Source organism: Neovison vison, chromosome 7 (assembly GCF_020171115.1).
Source record: "Neovison vison isolate M4711 chromosome 7, ASM_NN_V1, whole genome shotgun sequence".
Taxonomy (NCBI): Eukaryota; Metazoa; Chordata; class Mammalia; order Carnivora; family Mustelidae; genus Neogale; species Neogale vison.
Genome location: NC_058097.1, coordinates 29,292,277 through 29,316,845, shown reverse-complemented (window position 1 = coordinate 29,316,845; position 24,569 = coordinate 29,292,277). Strand labels below are relative to the sequence as shown.

The 24,569-nt window shown below is 47.3% G+C and overlaps 1 protein-coding gene and 1 long non-coding RNA gene across 2 annotated transcripts in view; one reads left to right on the top strand and one right to left on the bottom strand.

Moving 5' to 3' along the window:
• The window catches only part of FTO (FTO alpha-ketoglutarate dependent dioxygenase), a 373,822-nt gene that overhangs the window by 215,894 nt on the left and 133,359 nt on the right, over window positions 1–24,569 (top strand). The gene's annotated exons all lie outside the window — the stretch shown is intronic.
• Window positions 18,026–24,179, bottom strand: LOC122911448. Its single transcript, XR_006385466.1, has 2 exons — window positions 23,815–24,179; window positions 18,026–22,246 (listed from the first exon to the last, which is right to left on the bottom strand). It is a non-coding gene; the product is annotated as an uncharacterized LOC122911448 (long non-coding RNA).

Below are 24,569 nucleotides of genomic sequence, written 5' to 3'. Positions count from 1 at the left end.
GCCGTCTGGGATCGGGCACTGGCCCGAGTGGCCATCAGGAGGGCAGTGGTGAAAGTTATAAAACATCCACCGCCACACTCGCCGAGCCGCCTGCGTTTTCACGACCGGCCCATTGTGGACTTTGGAATTACCGAGGAAAAATGTGCTTTGACAGAAAATAATTAGCGCTCGCCAAAGGCCGAGCAATAGGTTATAGTATTTTACTTTCATCAAAGCTATCAGGGGATCAGTTAGATTAGATAATAGAAATTTTTTCCTCCGAAAGTTAAATACAGATGACTCTAATTACCTTCGATTGCACGTTGGAGAATGCGTTATGAATAGTACAACTTGAAGTAATGTAGGTCAGCGGAGACTCCGTGGCTGGCAATGACTTTCATAGAAGGCCGTTGTCATAAAGGTTCCCCCCCTCCCCCCCGCCCCTCACCCCCTTCCCCCCCGCTCCGGCCGGTTCCTCTGTAGTAATGATGTTAGGGAGAATATTTTAAAGCAGAACTTGTAACTGGGTTTTAAAATACTTGTCTCTCTCTCTGTCAGTCCAGGAGCTTTGCCATTGTTTGGGACTCCCTGAATTCTCTTAAACTGAAAGCATATGTTCCCTGTAATTTAGCTTTTTGAGCAAAGTGTCACTTCTGCATGACTCGGGGTAACCAAGTTTGTCACAGTGTCACACAACCCCGCGATTCCAGAGGCACATCTGAATGCTGTGGGTTTCCTTCCCCTAGCTCGGTAATCCCATAAACAAGCCTCTCCAAATAGGCTTATTAGGGCTGTCTATTCACTTCCCCCCGAGCTGAATGATCCAAAGTACATCAGGAGAAGCTGTGTGAATGCAGGGTAAGTGTTAACAGAAGTGGTACCGAATTTCTGAAGATTTGGCTTTGTTTATACAGTCCACTCTGCCTGATGGACAGCTTGTTATAGCTTTTAAAGAACTGGGCAAGCCCTCTGCTCTGACCCCTTCTTGACCTCCGCAGCCCAAAGGTCAGTCTGCAGCTAATCAACCCTGAGGTTCTTAGGGTCTACTGTAGGAAACGGCAGAGAAAGAGCAGCTGCTGGGACTGGGCGTCCCGGGCTAGGCGGCGCGAGGGTCACTCTCTGATAATGAAAATGATTACCAAATTATATGGAGGTTTAGCCACAAGAGGGGGAGAGAAGAGGGCGGAGCCCCGCGTATTAGGTCTGATAAATGAACTGTGAAGAAGGCCCATCTGGCTCTCCACGTCTTGTCTCCCCCTCTCTCCCTACCAAGGGGAAACATTTTAAAATAACAGCAGTACATATAGACTCAATGACCCATGCAAGGAGCTGGAATGGATTAAGATTTAATGGTGACAGTGGAAGAAATTATCATTTGAAAAGTGCGCTGAAGAAAAGGTACAGCTCCGTGTCCGTGCCCGAGTTGTTTTCCTAAATAAAATACAGCAAAACATCGGCGCCTTGGTTTATTTTCCGCAAATCCCTAGTGCCTTTTCCTTGATTGCGGAGAAGTTTGAGGGCATGTCTGTTGTGGAATAATTATCCGTCATCAGCCGAAGGAAAGGAATGGGCTTCCTTTGCCTTGAACGTGTCAGAATGAGAATCAGATATTTTGTTTTTCAGCTGGCTCGCTCGGTTGAGCCAATGTAGGTAAATCAAGTGTTCGAGAAAATGCCCCACAAAAAAACTGCGATCCACCGCATCCCCTGGCCACCCGACATCGCATGTGTTTGGATGCTGAATATCCATGTCACTCCCAGACGCTGTTTTGTTCTTACCACAACTTCGCCATGTTTTGTTCTTACCACAACTTCGCCATTTCTTGTCTGTACGAGGAAGACAAAAGCACATAATGTTAATTGAGTAGATAGGTCTGTTCCTTTCTTTATCCCTTTTTCAAAGAACCATCATAGCGATGTTAATTATTGCCGCCAGTGGGCGGGTCATAAGCTGCGTGTTCACTTATTGTTAATTGATAAGAGTAATCTACTTAAAGCTCTCTCCCAGCTCCCCGTGAACACAGCGTCCTGGCTTCCGACCAGTGACGTGGGGCTTCACAAAGCTCTCTGAACTCTCCCTCGGAGACAGCGGGTCCAGCCTGTGATTCTGTTCTCTGAAACAGGAGTGGGTTGATTTCATTAGCATTTTTGTATGTTTCATATACATGCCATATACAGAACACCACGTGAGAGGCTGGGCATGAGAAAATGCGTCCGGCAGCCAGTTGAAGAAGGCTTCTGGGGGCGGGATTCCAGCCAGTTCCCAGAAAGGGGCTATGGAAGGCAGTGGAAAGGAAGGTCGGGGAACCATCGTTAACCATAGCTGAGCGGCAAGTGGCTCCAAGCCTCTCAGGGGAAGTAGATCACTGTAGACATCTCTGCAGACCAGAATTGTTGTACCATCGAAAATCCTCTTACGTTGAACTACACTGTCTGTCTACATAGGCAGGTGTCGCCCAGACAATAGTTATATTTAAAATAGAAACAAAAATCTTCTAAACATTATCCAAAGTCCGTGTATGTTTCATCCTAGGTTTTGACTTGACTGCCCGTGGGGAGTTGGAGTGAGCCGAGAGCTAGGCGGGGCTAACACGGGGAGTCGAGGAACACTTGTACAACTAACGGGGCTTTTTAACTTGGAAACAGCACTTGTAAAGTTTTTCTAAGTAAGAAACAAATACAAAAAAAATAAGATGAAAGCCAGGCCGTTTGGGTTTCCCCCCCCATCAAGATATAATTCACAAAATACAAAAATTCATGTACCATAAAATAAATAATTTTAAAGTATTATAATTAAGCGATGGTGATGAGGATGATTTTTTAATATATTTACAAGATGATGCAACCATCACCGATATCCAATTCCGGAACATTTCCATTACCCCAGAATGAAACCCCAGACCTGTTAACAACCACTCTCGATCCCCCCTTTTCCCACAGTCCCTTGCAAGCACTAAGCTACTTTCTGTCTCTCTGGCTTTGCCTGAACATTCCATGTAAATGGAATCCTACATTCTGTGACTTTTTTGTGTCAGGCCTCATTCACGTAACACGATGCTTTCAGGGTTGACCTGTGTTGTAGCCTATATAAGTACTCCATTCCTTTTTATTGCCAAGTAATAGTCCACGGCATGACTAGACCACGTTTTGTTTATCCATTCACCAGCCACTGGACATTTGGGTTGTTTGCCCTGTTCAGCTGTTCTGAATCACACTGCTGTGTGCATTTGTGTACAAGTTTTTGAGTCTTCTGTTCTCCTGAGTGTAAACCCGGGAGTGGAATTGCTGAGTCATATGGTCACTTGAGGACTTGTGGACTGTTTTCCACATCCGCTGCCTTCTTTTGTGCTCTAGCAGTCGCACACAAGGCTTGCAGATTCACCACAACCTCACCGACACTTACTTTCCTTTGTATTTTTGATTATAGATATCCTAGGCTTGTTACTGTGGTTTGATTTGCATTTCCCTGATGACACATGATGTCTTGAACGTCTTTTATGTGCCTATATAAGACCATTAGGTTCTTTTTTTTTTTTTTTTTTTTTAAATTTGAGAGAGAATGAGAGGAGAGAAGGTCAGAGAGAGAAGCAGACTCCCCATGGAGCTGGGAGCCCGATGCGGGACTCGATCCTGGGACTCTGGGATCATGACCTGAGGCGAAGGCAGTTGCTTAACCAACTGAACCACCCACCCAAGACCATTACATTCTTATTAGGGGATTTAAAAACATAGCCGACAGTAAGCACTTATCCCTTTAAGTGGGAAGGAGCTCACGAGCCTGTTAGGGGTATGTAGCGCATTGAGGGAAGGGAGCTCCAAATGAAGTTGTGAGAATACAGCTGGGCCCATTTCCATCTCCCCTGGGTAGGCCCAGCCCTTTATTTATTTGCAGGTGGCCTTTCTTATTTGTTTTCAGAGACCCCCCTCCCCATTCCTTGTTCCCTTCTCATACGTCTCCCCTGTTACAGCATCTCTCAGCATTGCCCACTGGATAGGAATGTCCCTGATTAAATGGAAACTCTGTCTACTTACAGCTCCTCTGCTTCTAGGCTCAAACAGGATTTTCGATGGTCCCGTGGCAGACAGCTTTGTTTGGGCCCAAGGAGCCTTTAAATGGTGCTGAGGACAGTTTAAAAAACGTTTATGGCCGTTTCTTAGAAAAGCTTTCAGAACTACTTGATCCAGTTAAAACGAACTCGCCAGATCTAGATGACTTTGTATACCTGTCTTCCCCACATTGGGCTTTGTCAGATCAAAAACCTGCCAAGTTAGCCCTTTTCTGGACGAGAGAACCATCTTCTCATTGACCGTCTTATCACTGACCATAGTCACCATAACCTTTGCCATCTCATTTACCTCTAGGACAGATCCATCTTTGTCAGGGCTCCAAAATCTAGCTGTTAAAACCTTTTCTAAAGCCAGTCAGCTTCAGAGCTCTTCACTCAGCGTGGAGTCTGCTTAGCAAGGAAAGCCGTTTGTGGAAGTTACTTCAGCGGCTCCACTAAGGTTTTCTCTGTGGAGTTGTGGCCTCGCCTTTTGCCTCCCGGCAGGCCCGAATGATGTATAAAACTAACAAGTCGATCCAGTCCAGCTTAGCAAGGAACAATTGTTTATGGAGTGCTTGTTCTATACAAATAAGTGTGCTAAATGCTCTGGGAAATATTAAGATGAGCGTGGTATAGTGTCAGTTTTGAAATAACGCGTCGTGGAACACCGGGGAGATCAGGGCGGGCTAATGGGAGCACGGTGGCTAGCCTGTAGATTTTCATTCTTCTTCTGCAGGAACCTGGAAGGTGACTTAGCCCTGGAGTCTGCTCCAGGGAAGCTTACAATTCGGTAGGAGCTTACAAACAGGAATCACCTGACATGTGTTGTATATGTACTTGATTCCGTGCTGACATTTTGTCGCTCCTCCCGGAATGTAAACTTGGTGAATGTAGGGGATTTGCCTGTTCACCGACTGCAAAACTCACAGCCCAGATCATTCCTCTGTTTTTTTGTTTTTTGTTTTTTGTTTTTTTTTTAAAGATTTTATTTATTTATTTGAGAGAGAGAGACAGTGAGAGAGAGAATGAGCGAGGAGAAGGTCAGAGAGCGAAGCAGACTCCCCATGGAGCTGGGAGCCTGATGTGGGACTTGATCCCGGGACTCCAGGATCACGCCCTGAGCCGGAGGCAGTCGTCCAACCAACTGAGCCACCCAGGCGTCCCCAGATCATTCCTCTGTTAGAGCCACACCCTGGGTGGGCAAGAACCCTGGTGTCTGTTGACCACAGCTCCCTGCATCTAGAACAGTGCCTGGAACTCAAGAGTAATTCAGTGTCTGGCTGAACAGAGTAGCTTTCCTCGCAGCCCATTCCTCTGTTCATAAGTACTTTGAGGTCCTTTCTCATTTTGAAGAGGAATGACCATTGGAGACACCAGCCTTTGCTTTTTTGGATACATATTCATCTCCTCTTGCCAGAGGTGGAAACCCTGAGATTAGATGTGAGGAGAGATCTCTGCTCTGTAAGTTCTTCGGTGTCCCAGTCTCAAGACTGCACCCTGAGCCCTGTTTGCAGCATGAGCGAGGAGGGATGCTGTGTGCACAGGCTGACTTGGGTGCTTGAGGAAGAGCCCAGAGTGTACACCACGGAACTGAGCCAGGACCAGGACCAAAAGACAGTGTCTCACCCCTGAGGCTGTGATTCCTGGTCCCTTGCCGTTCCTGGAAACGAACTAGAACTGGGGGAGTGGGGCATGGGAAAGGCCTCCCTAGAGCCATTTCTATGTATAAGAGGATGCCTTTAGCCCAGGAGGGGCAATGCCGAGTGTAAATGTGACTTCAGGGGCACCTGGGTGGCTCAGTTGGTTAAACATCCTACTCTTGGTTTCAGCTCAGGTCATGATCTCATGGGTCATGAGATCAAGCCCCGCATCGGGCTCTTCACTCAGCGTGGAGTCTGCTTGGGTTTCTCTCTCCCGCTCCCTCTGCTCCTCCCCGCGCCCTCTCGCTATCTCTCTGAAATAAATACATAAATAAATACATTTTTTAAACGTGGCTTCCAGTTTAATTTTACCTGCTCCAGGCTGCTGCTTTCTCCTGGTTACCTGCTAATATCCTCGTGTGCCTTTAATGGTATCAGTGCAGTGATCAAGCCTTGGTGACCTGGCACGGGGGCCTGGATTTGTTTGCCACCCTCAGGAACGGTGGTCACGAAATGGAACCACTGGCCTCAAGGACGGGCTAGGGGATGACAAGGCTGATGTTACGGGCTTCTGAGACAGCATGTGATGGAGTCATCTGCCATGTCAACTGCTGTCACTCGTTAGAGAGAGGGGCTGCTGCTCCTTCAGGCCAAGTGAATTGGGAGGCAGAAGCTGCGGCGTTCTCCGGGTCAGGTAGCTGTAGCTGTCCGCTGCAGCCCGCTGAGTTTGTTTGCGGGCCTTGGGGGGGGCTAAGTGAAGGAGCTTCCAGGGAGGGACAGGAAGCCACCAGCCTGCTTGCCATCCCTGCCTCCCCTTTCTAATGCATCTGTCCGATCTCCTTTAATAATTGCCGTCTCCGCTTTCTGCTGCCCTTAGCAGAAGAATGTCCTTTGTGTATCTGAACCAGATTACTCCATAAAACCCGGTAACTCCATAAAACCTCCTCATAAATGTGTAGGAATTGAAACATTGTATAAATTTAGAGCGAGGATTAAATGAGTCTAGAGATAGGGTTACCTTTTTTTTTTTCCCCAAGCTACAGCAACTTATCTTAAGGAGGCCAGTGTTGTTAATGTTATTACCATTGTTACTGTCATTATTTGAACAGTTTTATGGGAGACAAAAGCCAATTGACTTCTGCGCATCTTTTTGTAAAATCAGTGCATAGCCTTCAGCCTGAGCTCCGCTCCTGGCAGATTCTGATGGTGATCGGTGGCGGGTTATTTCTCACTGGCAGCGCTGCTTCAACTTTTTGAGAAAACATTGATGAATCCATTCATTTATTCCACAAATACTTCCCAAGGGCTTGCTGTTTGTCAAGCCCTGTTCCGGGTGCTGGCAACGCAGCCGGGAGCCACATGGATGAAAGGGCTTCTCTCATGGAGCTTATGTTCTAGTGGGAGGACAGCCAAGAACTTGGCTCCTAAGTGCAACTCTGGAAAGTGAAAAGCGTACGTTGCCCTGCTCCGCCTCTTCAGCCACACTCAGTAGGAGGACCCAAATAGGATCTTGCAGTCGAAAGACGTAACATTTTCTTGCTTGCTTTCTTTTTTTTTTTTTTTAAAGATTTTATTTATTCATTTATTTGACACACAGAGAGAGAAATCACAAGTAGGCAGAGAGGCAGGCAGAGAGAAGAGAGGAGGGAACAGGCTCCCCGCTGAGCAGAGAGCCCGATGCGGGGCTCGATTCTAGGACCCTGAGATCATGACCTGAGCCGAAGGCAGAGGCTTTAACCCACTGAGCCACCCAGGCGCCCAGATGTAACATTTTCTTTCCCGATCGGCATCATAAAATGATCAATTGTTGTAAAACTTGCTGTGCCCGTTCTGGTGAGTCACAGGAATGACTGAGCTATTTGCGGAATACCACTGTCTAAGGAATGCCATGCTGGGGCGGCGGGGCAGGGGCAGAACATTCAATTCTCCTTAGATAGTCTGCATTCTTGCTCCCAGCGACTTTTCAGAAAAGGTGTCCCCTTGGAGGTCTTCGCTTTGGGAAGGCTCAAATTCAGGCCAGGTCATACTCACAAATCTCTCTTTTTTTAAGATTTTATTTATTTATTTGTCAGAGAGAGAGATAGAGCGAGCACAGGCAGACAGAATGCCAGGCAGAGGCAGAGGGAGAAGCAGGCTCCCTGCTGAGCAAGGAGCCCAATGTGGGACTCGATTCCAAGTCGCTGGGATCGTGACCTGAGCCAAAGGCAGACGCTTAACCCACTGAGCCACCCAGGTGTCCCACACAAATGTCTCTGGAGAGGGAGGCCGGGCCTACCTGTGAGGTGGTGTGGGATTGCGCGTGTGAATGCGCGCTGGCGGTTCCTAAGTGGTGATTATGGTTACGGGGAGTGAGCCGTCAGTCATGCATTGACTCAGCAAATATTTATCGAGTGCCTAGCTGGTAGCAGCCACTATCACAGGCCTGGAGGTTATAGAGATGAGTAACACTTGACTGAGGAAAATGTATTATGCAATAGCGTATAATTAACGCCGTGAAAGCATTTCAGTCGGGACTCGGTGCAAAGAAAGTAGGAAGAAAGGAAAGAAAGTGGCCCGCTCTCCTGGAGTGTTCTTGTGTGACTGTCATTATTTGCCCGGCTATTGTGGGGGAGCCTGCTCCTTTGTGAAACTGTGCTGGCTGCAAGTGGGATGGGAGGGATTTGTCCCCGGAAGGGGTGAGAAATGGGTGGAGAAATCTATATGCGATTATGGGTCACAGGATAAAATCTGGGCTGTTTCTTTCCAGAGGGAAATGCGAGGTGGGGTGGGGGGAGAAGGGTTGCTTTCTTTCTTAATGATAAATAGTGGTGGGGGGGTGCTTTCTTTCAGAGCAGATTTCTTTAACATGGCATGGGGGTTGGGAGCCTAGATTCTGCGGAAGTTGCCCGGGTTCTTCCCTCTCTTCCTACTTTCTTTGCACAGAATCGCAGCATAAACTCTGGAACAGCATTTATCCTACTGTATTGCATAATACGTGTCTATAACTCTAGGTAATTACAGGCAAGTTACTTAACCCCTCTTGAGCTCAGTTTTCTCATTTGTAACTTGCGCAGGGGCTAAATAGTATTTCATAGGGCTGATGAAGAAATCCCATGTAAAACACCCTAGAGCAAGTACCTAGGAGCTCAGAAAAAATTGCCCACCCCGCTTTAGATCAAAATAGAAAGGTCGAGAATAAACCCGGCCATATTCATTTTTGGAGAGCATGCCTCCGTGTGAAACCCCAGCCCCAGGGTAGGGGCCCCGCCTCACTGAATTGGTGTGGGGATGACAGATTTTGCCCTGCGCTTAGGCCCTGCGCTAAGCACCGTTACATGGAATTGACAGCGGCCTGAACTCCAGCTTGAATCCTGTCTCCAGCTGGCTATTAGCCCAGGGCCTGTCACAGACACTCAGGGTCTCAGCAACTTCATCTCAAAGAGAAGCAGCTCGATCCCGGTGACCTGGAAGGCACCTTCCAGCTGGACAAGGTGTGGCTCTTTGAGTCAGAGCCCAGGGAGCAGCTGGAGGTGGAGTAGGTGTTACCACCTGATGGCTTCACCCTTTTCCCTCTTTGAGGTCTGCAGTTGTGCTCCCTGGGGTAAGAATAGCAGCTCCCATGCACTGGGGACCTTAGGTGCCAGGGTTTAAGTGGTTCAGGAAGTGAGAAAACAGAAGCAGAGAGACACAGAGTAACTTGCCTGAGGCAACACAGCTAATGTTGGGAGTAGAATTGAAGCCAGCCCGGCCCAGCTCAGACCCAGGCTGGAAAGCCACTGCAGGAACAGCAACAAGGCTTTACAACATAGGACTCAGAGCCCAGGCAGGATCCTACCCCATGTGGAGGAGGTCGTGTATGTACCCAAGCGCACTTTTTAAGTGGTGGGTGCCCCGCTCTCTCTGAAGTAATGTCCAGCCCACGCTTTATGAATCTCCCAGCCAGAAGTCTCTTCAAGGAATGTTATTACCTTTTCAGCTATGTCCCTCTTTTATGTTGTACAATCTTTGAGAAAGTGGGAGTAGGGGCGTCGATGAGAACGTCAAAGTGTAGCCTCCCAGAATCTGTACATCTTTTAAGTGGAGAAATTTTGAGTCCCGGTTGGTTAGTCAAAGCTGATCTGAGGGGGGTCCCCTGAAGGTGAATGAGGAGGTTGTATCTAGTCTGTGATGGGTCCGTCCCCTGCTGTACAGTGTGTTCCTGTCTAGGAAGCCATGTACTACACACGGAGAGTCACCGTCTCACTCCCTCTTTCGATGTCCCCAGTGCATTTTACCAATTTATGCTGTAACGTATATCCCGGGTTACAGATAAAAGTTGGACTCTGCATTCAGCAGAGGCAGTGACGGGGGAGAGGGGGTGGGGAGCAGTTCTGCCGGCCTGTAGGGGACACTGTTGTATCACACATCAGAATGAGTCCCAGCCTCTTGTCTCAGGACAGAAAACAAAACAAACAAATCAAAAACCAAAAATGGGTCAATCACCTTCACATTACTTATTGAAATGATTTGAGTGACTCCCGTGTGTTTAGAACAGACACTGCTTTCAGGGTATCGATCAGGCCTTTCCATATCTGCGCACGAAAGGAATAGTTTAGCGTTTCTGTCCAGGGTGGGAGTGATTGACACTTTTCTGATTAGCTTTCTCTCCGTACTGTCCTCTGGACAGGGTACTTTTTAGTTCAATAAACCGTTAGGTTTAGTGGACTTATCTTCATTTTTCACTAAGACATGCCCACGTCAAGTTGAAATGCTCGAGTTCTGTTGTATTCTAAATAAATACCGTCAGCCTTTTGAAGGGCATTTTGGAAGTTCTGAGTCTCTTCTTTTTATCCATATCTTTTTTTCTTTGCTGAAGAAAGGGGGAAAAAAGATGCTGTTTACCAAGAAAATGAAGTCATGTCTATGAGGCATGCTTGTGTAGGGCTCGCTGTGAACGCCAGGAAGCTCGCTGCCCGACGCTCAGCCTGGCTCTCGGTTTGGCCTGCCTCTCTCTCCAGACTGCAGACAGCCTCCATATCCGTCCAGGTGCCTTGTGGCCTTGCCAGCAAAACCTCCACCCACCCACCTCCCCCTGGCCAGCTCTGGCCCCTTCCCTACTGGAAGACAGGGCCCTGGAAGGCGATCGTAGTTAACCCTCGGGCCGCGAGCACCGTCACGATTTTGTTAGTTTCACCATCAATTACGCCATGTGTTTCATCCAGTCGCTGCTACCCTCCCAGTGTTAATTATAACCTACAAGACTGTTACAGTTAATTTTATGGCAAGCATATTGTCTCTTCAAGGCTCCAGAGCAGCTCATAAATTATCGTGAAGGTAAAAGGTAACTTGGGGAACTAGTTAGGAAAATTCCATCCATCTCGCTTAGGCGCTGCAGCTGCTACTGTCAGCTGCCCGGCCGCCGCCTCGTGAAGGAATTATGGCGGGTCAAGTTGAAGAGGGTAGGCCCAGGCTGTCACCGAGGAGGAAGGCTGTCCCGGCCCTGTCAGGCGAGTACCTTCTGCCAATCCCTGGTGGTTTCACTTTGCAGGCAGGAAGAGGCAGGCCGCGCAGGTGGATGGTCCCCAAGCTGTCTGTATTCATTACTTTACAGAAACTTGTTGTAGGGAGGCAGGTCTGGAGACCTTTCCTCTTCTCTGTTGTCATGATGTTAGGCATCATCTGCAAAGTGGGAGAGAGATAACTCTATAACTATAAACTCCGGCCTTGGTCCCGGGGACGGCAGGCCAGAGGGGCGGGCGTCTGCACAACCTCCCGGCAGCACCCCCCCCCACCCCCGCCTGCACCCCCACGCCCATTCCTGGAAGGGCCCGGGGCTTTGACGAGCCTGTTAGGGGTGGTGGTTATTGTTCGCATAATCTGATAAAGTGAGATTTCGCTGTGAACGCGTGTAGTCTAAAATTGCCTACTAAATAAATTAGCAGGTTATCTTATTGGGATAATAAACACACTCTTTTTCCTGTTTTCCTCACACGAAGTCTGAGCTTTCCATGGCCGCCCTCGGGGCACTGGCATTATTATTTTTAATGACTGAACACAGGTCTTTCATTTAGCTTGTTTGCAGAGTGACTGTAAATGATCTTTCTGCTGTGGGTTGTTCGTTTGAAATTCCGTGTGGTAGGCTCACTTGGAGCGAGAGCTTTGAGTGGCCTCTGAGAATCTTTGAGCAGCTCCTCGAACAGGCAGCGGCAGGGAGATCGGAGAAGGTGTGTTAAGAAGTCAGGCTGCAGGCAGACATCTCCGTTCTGGTAGCAGCAGAGCCTCAGGGAGGGCACGCCAGAGCTCTGCCTCGCCCTGGAGCTGCTGCTTTCTCCCCGGGTATTTCAGAGCGTTTTCTCCACCCAAAGGCTCACGAGACCATCAGGCCTGGGCTTGTGTAACCAAGAGAATAAGACTCCTGTTGAGGGGATTCAGAGGCCACGTGCCATGCTGAGATTGTGTCCCAGGTGGCCCTGGGCTTTCCCAAGGAAGTGTCCTCCTGCGTGCTTCCTGATAGCAGCACGATACCTGGATATTGTGAGTTTTCTAGTGAATTCAAGCAAGAGGTTGCAAACTCAAAGGTCCCCAGGGACTGGCAGTTACCCCAGATGAATGAAGCTAAGGTTGCGGGGGGTGAGGTGGGGCTGGATCTGTGTTCCTAGGTCCTCTAGGTTTTCAAGAGAAGTAGAAAATGGAGACTGTTTATGTACTCATGAAGTCATCTAATTATTTAAATGGTCATCTAATTAGCCATCTAATTATTTAGCGGAATTTTTTTTTCATATATTTTTAAAGATATTTTTCATATATTTCATATATTTTTCATATATTTTTAATATATATAAAAATATATTTCATATATTTTTTAAGAGAGAGTGCATGCCTGTGTGTGAACCAGGGGAGGGATAGAAGAGGGAGAGGACCTCAAGTAGACTCCACGCTAAGCACCATGCTGAGCACAGAGCCTGTGGTGGGACTCCATCTCCCCACCCCAAGATCATGACGTGAGCCAAAGCCAAGAGGCAGCTGCTCAGCCGACTGAGCCACCCAGGCACCCGCCCCCATGTTAGCAGAAATTCTCCCGTTTGTACCTTAACATTCAGGCGAAATAATCAGTACTTGTCTGGAGACTGGGTGGTGTGGATAGGATTCTGATACAGAATGGAAGTCCTGCCTGCTCTGAACGAAAACTCTTTGCCCAAAGCTTTCTCACATTTTTCAAGAATAGAGACAATGACCCCAGCCAGGAGACCAGAATGCCTTCTGGGTACGGCCTACTGTGGTCTTGTGACGTGCTTGTACTCTGCATGGGTTCTTGCTTGGAGGAAATATTTGTATGTGTGTATATTTATTTATTTATTTTGCCTCTGACTTGGCAGTCTCTTGTCTTTCCTTTCACAGAGAAAACATATGAGAGTTTCTAGAAGTGAGTGAGGTTGTGTGGTGTTCATCGTCACCACAGAAGGGGTATCTGTAACGATGTTGGCAATGAATCTGAGGCAGACTTTGATCCTTGGGGGGAAAGCGTAGGGACTCCGCTGCTGGCGATCACCATTTCTCCTGTGGCACCCTCGAGTTTGTGCCTTCTCCCGAGCTCCACCGTGGGGGAACCCAGCTGTTCTTTTGCGGCTCAGAGATGTCATGTGGTCAGAATAATCTCTTAGGCTCGCTGATCCAGACTGGGGCCCACATGGAGGTGTGGTCTGGGACATTGTTCCGTACATGTGGGTTTGATCTTCTGGAGAAGGGGAAAATATAAAAACAATATCTTTCCTTTAATAAAGAGCAAAAAGTAAGCCTAAGTCCTGGCCGCCACTAAAGTCCGTTGTTACGCATGCGCAGCTGAATTTCATCGTAAATATTTCATAAGGGCTGTTAGAATGCAGCCAGGTTGACATCACAGCCCCGACTGCACCAAAGGAACCATTTCACTAAAATAAGCCAACATTTCTAAAGAAACATGAATTTCTAATGTAAAGTTAACATCAGGTCAGAAAACCCTCTGGAAGAAATGTCTGTATCAATGTTTATAATCTCCACATTTATGGATTTGCAGTTTGTGCAAAAAACTCCCAAAGAGACTTTATTTTGGTTGAATAAGACCAGCTCATGAAATAGTCTGTATATCCAAATCCTTCCTAACCCAATGTCTTGGCAGGCTTTTGTATAAATAATGTCTTTTCCAAAACGTGTGTATTTGAAAAAGGAAGCGGGAAATTAAGTGGCACACCGTGTCTCTGGGTTGCCGTCAATTGACAGAAACCTAGGAACAGCAAGCGAAGACTGACAGTTCATTCATTCTTAGAGCAAATTACAGAGCCGCGCGTTAATTTATTGATTTAATTGAGGCATGGAAGGTTGCCGTGAAGAGCAAAATGTCCACCCTCTTGTCATTTTCCTTCTTGCTTTTGTGTGTGTGTGTGTGTGTGTGTGTGTGTAGTAAAAGTTTAGTTAAGCATGCCCTATTTCTTGTGGTTGTAGGTATGTCACACAAAATAATGCGTGAGGTTTGGAGGCATTTGGCAGAAAAGAAATGAAAGGATATTCACATTTTGTAAAAACTTAATCCACGTTCACAGATGGTCCTGTTCAGGTGCAATTTTAATTATGAGGTAAAGAACAGCCCCACACAGTTGGAAGTCATCTTAATAAGTGGAGAGGGGCTTTTGTCTTCAAGTGTCAAAAAGCCTTGTTACTGAGAAATTTAAATACCTTGTGTTACAGGGGAGAGTCTCAAAATGACCGGGATACTTGGAGAAAGCAAAATGCTGGGCTTCTTGTAAATATCAAATGAGTTCACGAGAGATATTTCTTAAGTGCGTGGCTTTGAGCTTCCTTAATATTGGTCGTTTTAGCGATAGCTTTTCCGTTGATACATGTGCACCGTGGACATGTTCACGTGATCAGAGGGAAAATAAACAGAACAAATTGCAAATAACATTTAAAAAAAAAATTTAATCCCAAATGGAAGTATTTCTTTACGGTTCTTAAGCTCAGAGGGCAGCTTTGCCCTTCAAGTGATCGAGTGCTCCGAAGAACTAATAATAATTCAAATGCTGCTGTAACTTACAGCTTACATTAATAACACACAAATAGAACAGTCTTCTTATTAAATATTAGTAATATAATAATGTCTTACTGTCTTTCCTTTAGTGGGGAATTATGAGGACCTCATGTTAGGACCTCAGTGTCCTGACATAGTTAATTACCCATGGATAATGGTTTTCAGCCATCGCTGTTCTGAGTGATGCAGCTTTGTTGTTGAAGGGTTATTAAGTGTTTGCAGACTCAGGTGCACTGTACCTATGCTCTCGCCTACAGAAGCAAACAGCTGTGTTTTCTTTACCATATTATACATCACATAGAGCGTCTCATTTATTATAGCGGAGCTAATGATGCAGGCACAAACCCATGTCCCGTTCTCTCTGGAAATCATATATTTGCCGGGGAGATGTTAGCTTGTTTTTCCTAAGTAATTAATCTTTTCTTGGACCAAATGTATCACATGAAAACGGGTTAGCGCCAGGGTCAGAATACATTTAATCTGGTCTGCAGAGATCGGGTGAGACCCCCGGATCGAGTGGCATTTTTTCTCTCTCACAAGGGCCTCACCCTGTCTGCGGTCCACCCACCAGCACGACGCTCACGTTACTTAGAAACTTGGGCTGATGAAAGGGAATCATTTTCAGTCCTTGAGCCCTGAGACAGGACTCGGACCCGAGTAAGTGCTAAGTGAAATCAGCCGAGTGACAGTCATCCTCTCTCAGTCCCTTGACAAGGCTGCGTGTTGCCCAGGCCGATAGTTGTGGGTGGCGGGTTTCTGGTAAATCCAAAATGCCTCCTGGTTCCTGCGTAGGTAGGCCCTCCTGAGATGGGCCAGGGCCCAGCGCAGATACCCCTAAAGTATCAGATACACACCCAGGGGGCACACATGGTGTTTTCATCCTACCCCCATGAACACTTTTTAATTTTAAGAGTAGTATGGTTTGTTTTAGATTAGACAAGCATAATTTACGTTTGGATCCACGGTTCTCAAATGATACCGGTGAGGACAAGAGTAAAGTCAGTCTTGAACTTTAGGGCCTAAAAAAAATTTTTTTAAGTTAATGTAAAGAAAAACCCTAGGAATACAACGGAGGGTGGTGGTTCATGGATAATGCTAAAAATCATGACAAGGAATCATATCATCAAAGCTTAGGAAACACTGGCCTCACGCACCACAGGGGTCAAGAAACATGGTCTTGGTCATAACGATGCTGTTGATGATAAAGAAGGTGGCGATGACCATCGACATAATTAATGAAATAGCTAACTTCAGTGACTCTTTGTTCTATACCAGGTACTCTTCTGAGTCTTTTACCCATATGTCCTTTTCTCTCAGGCCAACCCAGTGAAGGAAGTGCTACTTTTATTTCCACTGAACAGTTAAGGTGCCCTAGACCCAGAAAGGCTAGGGAATTTGCCAAAAATACCATAGATTGTAAGTGACCAAATCAGGACTCGAGCCCAGGCAGTGGGGGTCCGGTGTTTTCTTTTTAATCATGGCATTTTCCTGCATCTTGATGGATTGAGAAATACTGCCTTCTCTCTGTCCTCTAAAGAAGAAAGGCGGAGAAATGTGAAAACACACAGGGCGCCTGGGTGGCTCAGTGGGTTAAAGCCTCTGCCTTCGGCTCAGGTCGTGATCTCGGGGTCCTGGGATCGAGCCACGCATCGGGCTGTCTGCTCAGCGGGGAGCCTGCTTCCTCCTCTCTCTCTCTTGCTCTCTCTCTCTACTTGAGATCTCTGCCTATCAAATAAGTAAATAAAATCTTTAAAAAAAAAAAAAAACCACAGCACCGCACATAACTGGGTATCTGTTACTTATGTTATATAAATAATATAGTATTGGTGTTTCTATTACTTGTGGATATTATATATTTACTCCTGTACAATAAAACAATGCAGTAACCCTCCAGGTGTTGTGAGGGCTCACCCGAGGGGCTGCTGAGGCTGTGTCATGACTATATTCTGAGTTCCTGGCTTCCTTAGACAGCATCCTGGGTGTACACTGGAACAGATGCCTTAGAACTTGAAATTCTTTATTCAAATTGATGAAAAAAGGCACAAAGGCAGGGAGAGTATCACCTTACTCTTTCAGTTTCTGCCAGAGAGCCCTCCAAATAAGTACTGCACGGGGAGAATTCACATTTATTTCTTACCGTCTAAGGGCCTCTGGAGCATAAAGTCTTTGGCAACTTCTCTCTTTCTGTACTTAGAAAAGCATCCTAATTCTTTTCCCTGTTCACTTCAAATATATAGAAACATTACCTAATCTTGTCTGAAATGTAAAGTGAAACTCCTCAGCAAATAGCAGGGTTGTTATATGCCCAGAAAGAAAAAGCCAGGGGGTTAACCTATGAAAATTAATCTCAACTCTGAACGAATGCACCGAAATGAATAAAAGAACATAGCCTACAGGACTCAGATGTAGGTGGGAGTTAGGTCTCCCAGGGCCCAGAGCAAGACCAGAGGCACACATCTGAAGCTCTTCCATGACCCTTGCTTTATCTGGATTGAAAGTCCCAGAAAAATGCTCAAGTGGGCAAGAATTTGCATCTGTTTTTCTCATCTGATGTTTTCCTAAGCCAGATTGCCCCGTTTTCATCAGTGGTGTTTATGACGAGTTACGTTGCACAAGGAGACTTGATGGACTTGGGTTAAGGTATGGAGAAATGCACAACTGGGCCATTTAGGACACCTGCCCAGTGCATGTTTCCCAGCTAGCCTCCCTGTGGGCCAAAGGGCCACACAAACAAGTACTAGTGAATTGTGAGGTGCTCAAGGAGGAAAATTGCAGAACAAAATGGGTGGAAGGAATTTATACTTTTGTCATTTCCAGTTGAAGCCATGGCTGAAGCTCGGGTCTCGCCCCATCGTAATCTACAACCATTTAATTTGCGAACAAGACTTAAACGCTCAGGATCTGCAGCCTTCTCCACCAGTATAATCAAAACAAGAAGCATTTGGCTCTAGAGAGTAAACGTCGTCCATCTTTGACTTCTCCACCCCACCGTTTTCTCTCTGGCAGGCTGAGATGAAACAGAAAGCTGATATTTGGAGCCACTGGAATTGCAGGCCTTGTAATTTTGAAATATCCATTTTATCCCGTGTAATTTCTTCCCTAAGATTCCTCAGTCTAAATCTGATACAGGTAGGAGCCAAGACAAACAGTAACCATTTATAGTCACCCAGACCAGTTTGAATTTCACCCTAATGTAAAGCAAAGAGAGTTTTTGGCTTCATTTCAGGTGTGTAACAGGGGTAGAAAATGCATTTAAAATTTAGCAGCAAATGTTACCATATGTTTCCATAACAACTGCAAACTTTTATGTTAGAAAAGCAATAATATAAACACATAGGAATCTTGGAACAGTAAACTATTAATTTACCAAATATAAAAAATCCAGCATGAAGGGGCTTTTATAGCCACAGAAGCCATGAGGGGGCCCAGCATCCTGTGAATTTCTCCATTATGGGGCAGAAAATACTGCCGGTTGGTTTAAATGAGCAAATCTTTTAAAATTATAGGTACTGTGTCAGTTCTCCACAGCACATTTTTCTGAAACAATGTGTGGTGGTGCCCGCTATGGCTGATTTCTTTTACCATCTTGAACTAGGAAAATACCCCCGAGTAGCTGCCCCCAGCGCACGTCTGTAAAGTAAGTGCAGTTTTGTTTTCTTCGTCCCTAGCTTTAACCTTGAGAGTGGAGGCTGGGGTCCGGCATGGCGTGCGGTGCCCAGGGGCTGGCTCTCATTAGTGCCCAGGGAGACGTGTGCACGGATCGCTGACATACATGGAGAAGACTTGCAGTTTTCTCTCCCACCCATTTCGAAATACAAAAGAGACGAGACTTTTCTTGGGGGAGAATAGGCCTGCTTGACCACATCTTAAGAAAGAGGAGTTAGCAACTACAGTCATTGGAATCACCCCCAGGAGCAGTGCCGTGTTCTCTGATTTCTCTGTGGGGCTAAAGAAGTCATCTTCTTTTAAAGTATGTATCACCAACCTGGTGACCTGCACATGGGTCTTTGATTCGAAAGAAGCGTGGTCCGCCCCCCGCCACCCCAAAACCTACCCTAGAGCGCAGATGAGGTTTTGAAGCTTTTCCTGGAACACAGTGACGTTCCCTTGTCATTGAAGGTGAGATGATGCCCCTTAGCCAGCCCTGAAATGTGCTCCATGAGGTGACTATCATTGAATATACCAGTCAGTGGAAGAGAAGAGGCGGTCAGAGGGAGGTAGGCCGTGCTCCAAAAAGGAAGCGCGGAACTCCCGAGGGGGCAGCATTCAGGACGGGCTCTGGTGTGGCTTCCAGTTAGAGGAAAGGCTGCAGTTCTCTACGTTTCAGAAAGTAGAGGAAAGAAGCACCACCCTTCCAGCTGGGGTAGCAGGTGCAACTTGGCCTCCCCAGAGCCTTCACAGTGGAGCCGAGCTAGAAGCAGCTCAGCTGCTTCAGGTGGGGCCGTTGGTTAATGAAAGGCTCGCAGTGTTCCTGGGCCAAGAACAAGATGGAGGCTCGCATTCAAGGTGCTGAGGGAACCTGATTGGGCAGGAGTGAGGGTGGGAAGCACAAGGAAGGATAGAAAAGAGATATTTTGTAAAGACCCGATTCATTCCCGAGTCCTTGGTGGGCCTCGTTTGGGGGCACAAGCCTGATTTCCCCTGGTCATCACCTTCTCTGGCAGGGTTAGTAAGAACGTTTCTTGCGTTTCTGTTGGCACTTGGCCATGGCACAGCACCTCTTGAAGCCTTAGTGAGACGAGTCTTGAGGCATTAGTCTTGAGGATCCTTAATTTGTGTCTTACTCCCCAGTGGCATGAAGATGGGTGGGGGGTTAAGAAGAAAGCAACGTGCTGTTCATTCACTCAGAAGATATTTAGTGAGCACTTACTATGTACCTGGCATGGGAGCCACAAGGAGGAACAAAAGACACTGCCGGCCTCCTGCGCTGGTGGAACATAGGGTCGGGTGGAAGAGAGACTGAACACAGGTGAGCAAACAAAGAAGACAATGTCAGACGAGGAGGACTGTGGAGAAAAGGAGACAGGGGAGCAGTTGGGGAGGGGCACAGAGCTTCTTAGGGACCTCCGAGGGAGCCCCACAGGGCAGAGCTGGGGAGAAGGAAGCAGCCAGCCAGCCCAGAACACAGTGTCTGAGGGAGAAGGAGGTGAGAGGGGTTGGAGAGGCCAGAGGGGTGAGACCCCAGGGTTGGGGGACAGATTTCATTCCGTGATGGGGTCTGCTGACTCAGAATAAAAAGGAACCCAGATTCCGCTTAGAAAATTTTAAAGGTTTCCTCGTGTGCCAGTGCTGCGGTAGGCCTTCCAATCGTAATTATGTCAGAAAAAAAGACGTTCTTGTGCCACAAAGTACGTGGTGTCAGCCCTCAGCAAAGCGTGAGCTCCTTAGCAGTTGGGAAGGTTTTTGGGGAAAGAGGGACTCAAAATGGAGTCGGGGGTACTGAGATTGAGCACCTACGGTGTGTTGATGCTTTCTGTGTATTTTTATCACCTTTGTTCCTAACAGTAATCCTCCAAAGGTGGGATGCTATTCTCTCCATTCTGTGGATGATGAAACTGAAGGCAGAGAAAACTAAATGAAGACAGCTATCGAGAAAACTTTAACTTGAACCAACTTAGCATGTCAGAAGAGGAACAAACCCTAGCAGGCATGAGCCACTAACGGAAACGAATGCCATCTTCTATTGGATAAATAGCATCTATGATATAGGTCCCCGCCCCCACCCCTGCCCATGGATGTAACGAAATGTCAAAACAATAGGATCTGTGTTTGTTTTTAGAGATCTGGAGCAGCAAGAGGGCTCTAGGGAGCCTGTGGTCTGTTGCGAAGCTGGTCTTTGGGAAAAAAATCGGCTCAGTTAGAGGAGGCAGTGGCATCTAAGTGGCAAGGAAAGCAGACCTAGTCCCTGGGGAAGAAGAGGAGAATTAACAGAGGAAGCAGGGGCCGGGTATGACCTTGCAGGGTTGAGGCGGACGCCGGGGCAGAAAGACCCAAAGACATTGGAGGTAGAACACACCATCACTGGTGTTACTTCCAGGAGGCGAGCGGAAATGCCACTAAAGGAGGCAGACCAGAGCCATGAAACATCCAGCATTGTCCTCTTCGGTCATGGGATCTCTAAATGACCCTATTGAAAAGTGCCATTCAGATACTTGCCTCAGGGGTCCTCTCCTTAGGGTATCTTTTGGGGCACAGCCGTGGGGGGAGATGGGTCAACTTTCCGGTGCCTTTTTTTCAACTGAGGCCATCTCCCACTAAAAGTTTTCTTCTTCCCTGGCTTCAGCCGGCCTGGCATTTCTGACAGACGTGTAAACAGATGTACGCGTTGTTGCTAATGACAGGTGATTATAAGAGGCATGGGGGCCAAGGTAATTAAACCACAACTTGACAGGAACATTTGGCAATGCAGTATTTCGGCATTAGAAATTTCTTTGCAGCACACTTTCCCCCCTTGGTTTGGTGAAGATAATTCATTTTTATTCTTGAGAATGTGGTGCTTTGAGATCTGAAACTATCCTGTCTCAACTCCTGGTTCATTGTAGGGCTCCAGAAAACGGTTACCAGTAGAGAGTGTGGGGGATCTAGTTGGTGTCTCAGACTCTTGCCATGGTCTGCTCTGGAGCAGGAATTGGAATGGGTCTGTGCCTAAGTGCAGGGATTGTATCTGACATATTGTTATGTCCAATTTGATAGTGATAATGCCCTGGAGAGAAACCTAAATTATTTTTATGCCACTGTAATTTCAGCTTCTCTCCCTATCACCTGGGTTTGCCTACGGTTGCTGCCATGGACCGATCAAAAAATGGCTTACTCCATCCATTCTCTTGGCCCCCCAAATTCCTACAATTAGAAGTAGGGGAAGACAAATCAGATCACTGGTAACCTCTTGTTACAAGGAACCGCAGGAGAAGCAGTCATCAAGGTCATGGTATTTGTTCATTTGTTCGTTAGCTTTAAATGCAGTTAAAAAACACACACTATATTCTCTTTGCTGTCAGGATCGTTAGGAATGCCTGTTTTGACACTTAGAGACTATGTCCTGCTCACTGCCAGTGGTGGTTAGCTTATGATTCTGTGTTTGAGGGAATCTGATCTTCTGTTGGATAATAGTAGATCTTCCTAGGCATAACATCGAGAGTTTGACTGTGGGGCAAGCTGTACCACTGTGGTAGCCCGCTTTTTCCTCATATAGCTAACGTTGACTTGTGAGCATTGTCCTGGCACTTGTCTGAAATGGGAGCTTCTCCCAAGCAGGTTCATTCATTCCTTTGCAAAACCAGCTTCTGAATATTCTTGGTCTAGTGTATCCACAGCCGCTAGAAGAGATCAGCGAAGCAGAGCAGTCAAAGAAGGCCAGCTACTGGCAGGACGGCTGTTTCTTTTCCCTTGGCTCATTTTGGTTTTCTCCAAGGAAGGGCAGAGAAGGAGCTGAGTTTGTGAATCCCAGTTGGCTGATGCCAGAGGAGCACCCGGAGGTTCTGAGTCTTTGTGGGGTTGGTCCCCTCCAGCGTGGAAAGCTCCGGGCCGAGCTCTTCCCATTCTGCTTCTGCTTCAGGCCGAGATCTGTATGGAGGCAGAGGTTTGTTTAAAGCTTTGTCAGATCGGTTAAAAGTTGTCCCACCCCCAGTGTGTTAAAAGAGAGAGAGAGATTAGACTCACTAAGGCTGCCATTTTCCCTCTAAAATATCAAGTCAAGATGATTTTTAAATCCGAAGTTACCAGGCTTCAGGGGTGTGACCTTTAGCGCATATAGCCTTGGAAGTGGGGAGGAGGGATCCGAGCAAAAGACAGGTGGCCCACAGGCTGGTGGCCTCAAGAAACCTTCCGGCGGACAAAGCACTGACCCCAAATAAATGCCCAGCCTGACTCGGAGGCCTCTGGAGTCACCGCGGAGGTCCAGGTGGCAGGCCTTTCTTCAGAGGGATGCTTCCTGCGCAGCCTCCAGCAGACCCTCAAGGATGACGAAGATCAGTAAGGCAGGCCCTCTGCTCTCAGGAGGCTTAAAATCAGATGAGTCCTACTGCGAATAATAACTCCTAATTGAACTTTTAATAAGCACTGAGGTGCTTTTCATGTATTATTTACTCAGTTAATCCTGAATGATTACAGAACTAGCTAGTCCTTAGTGAGAGCTGCTCCGTGCCACGTACTTTTTCGATGCTTAATGTAAACTAACTCGACTATTACAGGGTTTTTTTGTTAATTACCCCTAATTGCAACAGAAAACCAAAGCAAAAAGATGTTAAGGAACTTTCCCGAGGACAGAGGGGCCAGGAGGCAGAGGAGCTGGGACTCCAGGAAGTCAGGTCCCCAAGGCCGAGCCTTCCGCCCTGCACCCTGTCCTCGAGACCCAGGTTAGGATCACCTTGTGGGTGTGTGAAACCCAGATTGCAGGTCTTTCTCAAGCGGGGCCGGACAGTCCTGACAGATGCTCGCTCGGGGGGGTTCTGATTCCACCCTGACCAGCAGAAGTGAGCAGTGGGAAACAGCCACCCGAAAGCAAAAAATGAGATGTCGTATTATTAATAGAAACAGACTGCAAGGAGAATACCAATGGCCATAATAGTCATTATTTTATTATTGTCGTTATAGCAGACATTTATGAAGTGCTTATTCTTGTTTTATAACCAGGGAACTGTTGTAACTGAACCATGGGTTATCCCATTTCATCTTTACAACAGCCCTGTGAGGTAGACACTACTGTTCACCCCATTTTAAGGCTGAGGAAACGGAGGCGCAGTTCACACACTGGCCAGAATGAGGATTTGGTCTACCCCAGCGTCATTCCAGAGCCCACACTCTCAACAGCCAGGAGAGCGGCAGACCGCTCAGGGGCTTTGGAGCCATGTCCACAGAGCTGGCAGCGTATGGGCTGGCTCTGAAGGAGGAGGGAGCTGAGGGAAAGCTGCCGAAGGGAAGGGAAACATGCGAGGGCCGGGGGCATGAAAGGCCAAGGGTGACTGGGTGAAAAAAGCACGGAGACGTCCAGGTAAGCTGTGTGGGAAGAAATGAGGGGTGGCGCAGCCGGAAAAGTAGGTCGAAGGCCTTGGGAGTGAGGACTCCATGGTGCCCAAGTGTGGGCTTTGTGCCTTTGAGCACCTAACAGGGGCATCCTCTTGCCCAGAACTCACCGTGAGACTTCCAGACTCTTCAAGATGGCGTCGTTCTTCGTTACAGGCGCTACCAGGCCTTCTTGTCTCTCATTTCCTAGTTTGAGAGCGTTAGAGTCCGTTCAGAGGAGAGTTTGATTTCTGAGGCTAGCGACCCTATGACCGTGACTCATGCCCTTCCAAGGGACAAGTGAGTTTTGTCCACAGGCCACGTCAGAAACAAATGAGGGACATGGGTGCTCGTGGGTGAGCGTGTCCGTGTGTAAATCCACATCCCGGCCTCAGAAACTGCCTTCCGTGGCACCAGGGTGATGGTATCGTCAGAGCTGCCAACTTGTTTTATTTCTGATATTGCCTGGCAGCCCCCGAAGGAGGGAGAGTATGAATTTTTATCTCCCATTTACCAGACTTTCATTATATTGTGCTTACAGACACAGTGTCAGCACATAAAATGTTAAACATCACTGGTCTGAAAGAGGCTCCCATTGTCTTACCTCTGGTGCTGGGGGAGTCTTGCTAGCCTTGCTGTAGTGGTTCTGTCAGTGTAATATGACATGAAGCATTTCTCGGTAATGACAGACATTGAATATGAGTGACAGGAACTCTGACCGCGAGGAATGGGTTCAATTACCAGAGACGGGGGGTTACCTGAGATAAAACCAAAGGGCCCAATTGTGCTTGCTTTCGACCCCTTGACTCCCAGATCCAGAACAGCGAAGACAAATGGCTGATTAACCAGCCCCTAACCCTCCTTCTGCAGTGATAAACTTGTTTGG